Here is a 7521-nt window from a genome sequence, read left to right on the forward strand (position 1 = left end):
GGGTGCACCTGTCTGATGCCACGGTCGTATTTCAGAGGGCAGTTAAGAGTCAACCATGTTCTGTGAGACTGGAGTCAGAGTTTGAGGGAAAGGTTGAGTGTCAGGAACAAAATGTTCCGAACAGCTCTTTATACCCCTCGAGAAACTGGAATACACCTGAGAGTGATTCTGAGTCTCAAAAATCTTCTTAATGGGAAGAGAATCTTCTGAACTCCTCAGAAGGTGGGTAGGTGGGAGTGAGCGTTATAGGGAGAGGGTGGGCAGATGGGGCGATGGTATAGAGCAAGCGGATTGATAAGTGGGAGTGAGGGATATGGAGGGAGGATGGGTAAGTCGGAGTGAAGGATATGGTCAGGGAGCGTAGATGCGAGTGATGGCTGTGTCAGTGGGATTGAAGGATTATGGGGTGAAGGTGGGTAGGTGAGATTGGGGGATATGGGGGGAAGATGTGTCGATAGGGATTGAGGGATATGGTGAGAAGGTTAGTAGGTAGGGTTGGGTGATCTGGGGAGTAGTTGGTTTTAAGGAGCGTCTTCATGGAGGAGAGATAGGCAGAGAGGTTTAGGGAGGGAATTCAAGATTTGAGGCAGCTGATAACCCCCACGGAATATTGGCAACACTCAGAACTGACCCGTGAAACAATTTCCTGTGGAACCCGGACTCAAGCGAGAGACAGAACCTTCTGAGGTGAACAGAAGGAGTTTTGTAATGACAGGGTTGACCAACATCAACACTTCCACCGATTAAGTAGAATGGGCCTATACTTTCTGGAGGCTAGAAGAATGAGAGGTGAGCTCATTGAAACATACAAGATTCGGACGATTCTTGATCGGGTAGATGCTGAGAGACTATTCCCCCTGGCTGGAGAGTCTAGAACTAGGGGGCATTGTTTCAGGATAAGGGGTCGGCCATTCAAGACTGAGATGGGGAGGAATTTCTTCACTCAGAGGGTTTTGAATCTTTGGAATTCTCTACCCCAGAGGGCTGTAGTTGCTGAGTCAATGTCTATATTGAGCCTGAGATTGATAGAATTTTGGACTCGAGGGGAATCAATGGACATGGGGATCAGGCGGGAAAGTGGAGTTGTGGTCGAAGATCAGCCATAATCTTATTGAATGGCGGAGCAGGCTGGAGGTTCCACATGGCCTACTCCTGCTCCTATTTCTTATATTCTTATGTTCTTCCTCCCTCATGTGTTTATCGAACGTCCCCTTATATGCATCTCTGTGAGTTTCCTCAACTGATCCTTTCTAATTCTCACCACTCTCTGGGTGAAGAAGTTTCTCCTGAATTCACTATTCGATTTATTAGTGACGAACATATGTTCATGACCCCTGGTTCTGCTCTCACCCGCAAATGGAAACATATTTTCTACGTCCACCCTATCAAACCCGTCATTAATCTTAAATACTTCTATCAGGTTGTTTTGCGGACTGCAGGGTGCTGTACAGTGGTGTTCCTCAGGGGTCAGTGCTGGCACCACTGCTTTTCTTGATATATATGAATGACTTGGACTTGGGTGTACAGGGCACAATATCAATATTTGCAGATGACACAAAACTTGGAAGGGTAGCACACAATGAGGAGGATAGTGATAGACTTCAAGGGGATATAGACAGGCTGGTGGCGTGGAAACACGTGGCAGATGAAATTAAACCCAGAAAAATGAGAAGTGATACATTTCGGTAGGAAGAACGAGGACAGGCAAAATAAACTCGAGGGCACAACTCTAAAAGGGTCCAGGAACAGAGAGATCTGGGGGTTTGGATGCACAAATCGTTGAAGGTGGCAGGGCAGATTCAGAAAGCGGTTTAAAAAAGCATATGGTATCCTGGGCTTTATAAATAATGGCATAGAGTACAAAAGCATGGAAGTCATGGTGAACATTTATAAAACACTGATTTTGCCACAACTGGAATATTTTGTCCAGTTCTGGGTATTGCACTTTAGGAAAGACGTGAAGGCCTTAGATAGGGTGCAAGAGAGTTTTAGTAGAATGATTCCATGGATTCGGGACTTTAGTTACGTGGATAGACTGGAGAAGCCTGGGTTGTTCTCCCTGAAACAGAGACGATTGTGTGGAGATTTGATCAAGGTATTCAAAATCATGAAGGGCCGAGACAGAGTAAATAGAGATAAACTGATCCCATTGGCGGAAGGGTCAAGAACCAGAGGACACAGATTTCAGCTGATTGGCAAAAGAACCAAAGGTGACATGAGGAAAATCTTTTTTACATCGAGTGTTTAGGATCTGGAATGCACTGCCCGATGGGGTGGTGGAGGCAGATTCAATCATGGCCTTCAAAATGGAACTGGGTAATTACTTGAAAATAAAAAAGCAGGGCTAAGGGGATAGGGCGGGGGAATGGGACTAGCTGGATTGCAATTGCACGGAGCTTTCGTGGAGTCCATGGGTCGAATGGTCTCCTTCCGTGCTGTAACCTTTCTATTATTCTATGATTCTATGAGTTCCCCTCAGTTGGTTGTGATCTCCAGTGTGACCGAGTCGTCTAAGTGTTCACGTTGTGAACAGAAACTTGAGTCTTTGATCCGTCAATTTACATTAACGATTTGGAGTCGGGAATCGGAAGTACAATTTCAAAACTTGTGGATGACACAAAATTGGGAGGTGTAGTTTATAGAAAGGAAGCCTGTGTCAAAATGAAAGAAGTCATCAATAATCTTACTGAATGGGTGTGTAATTGGCAAATTAATTTTAATATAGATAAGTGTGAGGTGATGCATTTTGATGGGTGGATTATTGAGGCCACATATTGCTTGGAAAATAAGAGTCTAAATGGAGCACTGGAGCAAAGGGGGTCTATGGATTCAGATACACAAATTACTGAAAGTAGCGACACAGGTTAATAGGGCGATAAAAAAGCAAACCAAGCATTGGGTTTCATTTCTAGAGGGATAGAATTGTAAATCAGAGAAGTTATGTTAAATTTGTATGTAACCTTGGTTAGACCACACTTGGAGTACTGTGCACAGTTCTGGTCTAAATATTATTAAATGGTGTAGAGGCAATGGAGAGTGTGCAAAAAAGTTTCAAGAATGATCCCAGGACTGAGGGTATATAATAATCAGGAAAGACTAAACAGGCTGAGCCTCTTTTCTCTAGAAAAGAGAAGGCTGAGGGGTGATCTAATCTTTAAGGTAATGAAAGATTTTGGTGGGGTAGACGTGGAGAAAATGTTTCCCATTGTGGTCGAGTCCATAACTAGAGGTCATCAATATAAGATAGTCACTAATAAATCCAATAGGGAATTCAGGAGTAAATTCTTTACCCAAAGAATGTGGAACGCGCTGCCACAAGCAGTAATTGAGGCAAATAGCATAGATGCATTTCAGAGGAAGCTCGATAAGCACATCAGGGAGAAAGGAATAGAAGGATATGCTGATAGGGTTAGAAAAAGTTGGGGGGGAATAGGTTCGTTTGGAGCATAAACGCCGAATGGTCTGTTTCTCTGCTGGAGACTCGATAATATTGGAGGGGTTTGTATTATTTTAATGATTGCTGAGATTTTTTTCCCAATTTTATTAATTCCCGACAAATTTAATATATCTAAACGCGCGATACATTCTCTGCCGCAATTATACACATAATACAGGGCACGTGTCGAGAAAAGCGCAAGAAACCCGCCATTTATTTATTAAAACGGCGAGAGTGCAAATATTCGCACTGAGCGCCAGATCTGTATCGCACCTGTTAGCCGAAGGTACGGGACAACGTCCGCCTTTATTTTATATTTAACATAAAATGAAAGTCAGAAAATAACAATCTCACCCAGCAGAATTAGAAAATGTTCGTATTTTACAGGACAGGGAGAGGCCACTCGGTAAATGACGTTCAATCTTTGAGCTCTGTGCTGTTTTAAGTGTGGAGTTTAATGTGACCAATTTGGCTTTTATTTTATTCCTTCACTTTCTATTTTCCGGGCGGACTGTGAAAGGGGTTCGGTTTGGCGGCAAAACATTTAAATGAATGATCTGAACATTGTTTATTCTGATTGTAGATTTATCGGAGAAACAGCAGGAGTTCATTTATCAGTTAACTGATAATTCGGAAGCTGAAGTGGCAACTTCCGAAATGAAGAGAGAAGGCAATAAATAAACAACATCAACAAAGTGAAAGGAAGAGAGAGATAGAATCGGAGTGTTTATTCACTGCTCCGGATCTAAGATTATTTGCTAACCACTGGTTATATGTGATCGCGTGGTTTAATGGATAAGGCGTCTGACTTCTGTTTGATGTATTAGTAGATTGTAGGTTCGAGTCCTGTTGCAGTTGTTTTACACACTGAGTGAAAACGTGTCTTCCAGGTCCTGAAACTATTTCACACCCGACCATTTCTAACAGTGCCTGAAGTGATGCAACGAAAATACATTAAAAAACCGACCCAAAAAACACCGCAATTACATTTATGGAACGCCACAGCCCGACCCCAATCGATTCACATACAATGAATTATATCTTAACTATCAGAGAAGGTACAGCACAGGCAGAGGTCATTTGGCCCATCGTACCTGTGCCGCCTCTTTGAAAGAGCTATCCAATTAATCCCATTCTATTCCCCTGTTCTTTTCCCAGAGCTCTGGAAATGTTCAGTGACGGAGTTGATCAATTGTCTCTGTGACGCAATCGATCAGCGCGTTGGGCCATGAATTAAAAATGTTGTTGGTGATTCGAGCCCCTCCAGGGACGGGTCTTTCGAGTTTATTTGTAACATCCACAGTCTGACAATTTCACCTTTGCAATGTGCCTTTTGGCTGTAACATTGTGCTGAGCACACGTGCACATCTTAAGTTCCTCTACCTCCCGCCCCATTAACACACTGGTCACCAGCACCTACAGTCCTGTGATCTCCTCTACCTCCCGCCCCATTAACACACTGATCACCGGCACCTGCAGTCCCGGGATCTCCTCTACCTCCCGCCCCATTAACACACTGATCACCGGCACCTAAAATCCCGGGATCTCCTCTACCTCCCGCCGATTAACACACTGGTCACCGGCACCTACAATCCAGGTCATCTCTTTATGAAATAAATGTTTGCCTTTTTCCTATTTGATGTCCAGTTATGGTTCATTTGATTTTCCTGGGTTTGGATTGTGACCGTACCAATTTAATGGCAGTGAGCTGATATTGCCAATCGGGCTCAGCATTCTCTGGCGAGCAGTTACCTGCCCTATAAGTTCCGCTGATAACCTGATATCTGACGAATTTCCTTTCCATGTTCCATTACATCTATGCTTTTCTTTTTAGGGTTCAAACGAGGGTGCACAAAGTTAAACACAAAGCAATTTGTCAACATACACGTCTGGTCAGTAAACGCAAGAGCACGCAGACAGAATCCCAATGGACAAAAGCCCTTCTCATTCACTCCCACTGGAAAAAATCCTAAAAGACCAAAACCTTTCCTAATCTCTCCCATTGCATAGAATCACAAAGAGAAAAAAACCCTTCTCATTCCAAGCCATTATAGAGAGTGCGGTGCCCAGAACTGAACACAGTACTTGAAATGAGATCTAACCAGAGCTCTGGAAAACTGTGACAAAACTTCCACTCCTTTATATTCCAGTTCCCTTGAGATAAAGATCAAAATTTAATCTCCATGTTACCGTATATTTGTAGTGAATTCTGTACTTGGACCCCTAAATCTCTCTCCTCCCCCACAGTTCTTAGCTTCTTCTTAATTAGTAAAAACACTGATCTATCTTTTTAAGGTTCAAAGTGGATGACCTCAAACTTTCCCACGTTGAACTCCATCTGCCACTGTTTTGCCCACTCACTTAATCTATCAATGTCCCTTTGAAACTTTCTGTTCCCATCTATACTGTTTACTGTGCCACCTAACTTCTTGTCGTCAGCATACTTGGATATAAGGCTCTCTGCATAAGAACATAACAAATAGGAGCAGGAGTAGGCCATACGGCCCCTCGAGCCGGCTCCGCCATTCAATCAGATCTTGGGGGATCTTGGACCTCAACTCCACTTTCCCGCCCGATCCCCATATCCATGATTCCTCCAGATTTCAAAAATCTATCGATCTCCGCTTTGAATATATTGAACGATTGAGCGTCCACAGCCCTCTGGGGAAGAGAATTCCAAAGATTCCTAATCCTTTGAGTGAAGAAATTTTCCCTGAATGGCCGACACCTTATCTTGAGACCATGAGCTCGAGTTCGTGACTCTCCAGCCAGGGAAATCAGCTTCTCAGTATCTACCCTGTCAAGTCGTCTAAGAAATGTATATGTTTCAATGCGATCACCTCTAATTCTTTTAAACTCCGTCGAATATACGCCAATTTTACACAATATCTCCTGATGGTAAAATTGCAGAAAGACCTCCTTCCTCTTATATTCCAACGCCTTGTAATAAAGACTAACAAAACATTTGCGTTCCTCACTCTCATTGCACCCTCGGTAACTTAGTATTTCCAGTATATTGTCGTCTATTCCTTCTACAAGGAAAATAAATGAACGTTGAAAAGATTTCATTAATATCACGCCTGCTTATGTTTTGGAAACAACCCTCAGCTGAATTGAAACAAATTCGTTTGTCAACTTCGAGTTTCTGAAGGAAGCAAATTAGTACAAACACTGAATTGCGATGTCCGGGAATCGAACCCGGGTTTATGCTCATCACTATACCACCATCGCTGACTAGCAAAAATAATTAAATAGTTCCGAAACATCAGACCCTGAACAGGCACTGCAGGCTGTTGGATTCTGTTCCTCATTTAAACTGTGTCTGGATTTCCACATCGTTCACCTGAGGAAGGAGGTAGCCTCCGAAAGCTTGTGAATTTAAAATAAAATTGCTGGACTATAACTTGGTGTTGTAAAATTGTTTACAATCATTCAAACTGCTTTCTGACGGATCCTTTCTCGCTCTGTTGCAGTTCCCGTTTCCGTCCAGTAGATGTCGCCAACCCCCAATCAATGGAAATTACACAAAAGCCAGTAATTCTTCACCTCATATCGGACTGAAGAGATGGTCGATACCTGCAATACTTTATCAGCTGTACGCACATTGTGCCGCAGCTCACATCAGCCATTGAGTAAAGTTAAATAATTACATTAAATCATCACGGAGACCTGAATACCAGCTGGACACAAATGGCAGCTTAATATTCAAGTCCATAAGAAAGGACAGGGAAATAGGGAAAGGAGGAGGAGTAGAAATATTACTAAAGGGCAATATTACAGCAGTTGAAAGATAGAATATCAGTTAGGGTGAGGGAGCAGTGTAAACACTCTGAGAGACCCATGGTTCATGTCGTAGATGTGATATATTTGGATTTTCCGAAGGCCTTCGATAAGGTACCACACTTCAGACTCATGGCTTAAGTTTACAGCACGTGGAGTCAGGGGACAGGTGGCAGAATGGTTTGCAAGCTGGCAACAAAACAGAAAACTGAAAATAGAGGTTAAGGGTAGTTACTCAGACTGGCAAAAGGTGGGAAGTGGAGTTCCACAGGGATCGGTGTTGGGACCACTGTTGTTCACAATTT

General features: G+C 43.1%; 1 long non-coding RNA gene across 2 annotated transcripts in view; it reads left to right on the top strand.

The window, feature by feature from the left end:
• Positions 1-7058, top strand: part of LOC137315164 (uncharacterized) — a 75313-nt gene extending 68255 nt beyond the window's left edge. Inside the window, exon 5 of one of the 2 annotated variants that reach the window (XR_010961341.1) lies at positions 6910-7058. This is a non-coding gene — a long non-coding RNA (uncharacterized lncRNA). Of the gene's footprint in view, positions 1-4019; positions 5066-6909 lie in introns of those variants that run through there. The other variant, XR_010961342.1, reaches the window with a different exon arrangement.
• The last annotated feature ends 463 nt before the right edge of the window (positions 7059-7521 follow it).

This window comes from Heptranchias perlo, unplaced genomic scaffold (genome assembly GCF_035084215.1).
Source record: "Heptranchias perlo isolate sHepPer1 unplaced genomic scaffold, sHepPer1.hap1 HAP1_SCAFFOLD_54, whole genome shotgun sequence".
Lineage (NCBI taxonomy): Eukaryota > Metazoa > Chordata > Chondrichthyes > Hexanchiformes > Hexanchidae > Heptranchias > Heptranchias perlo.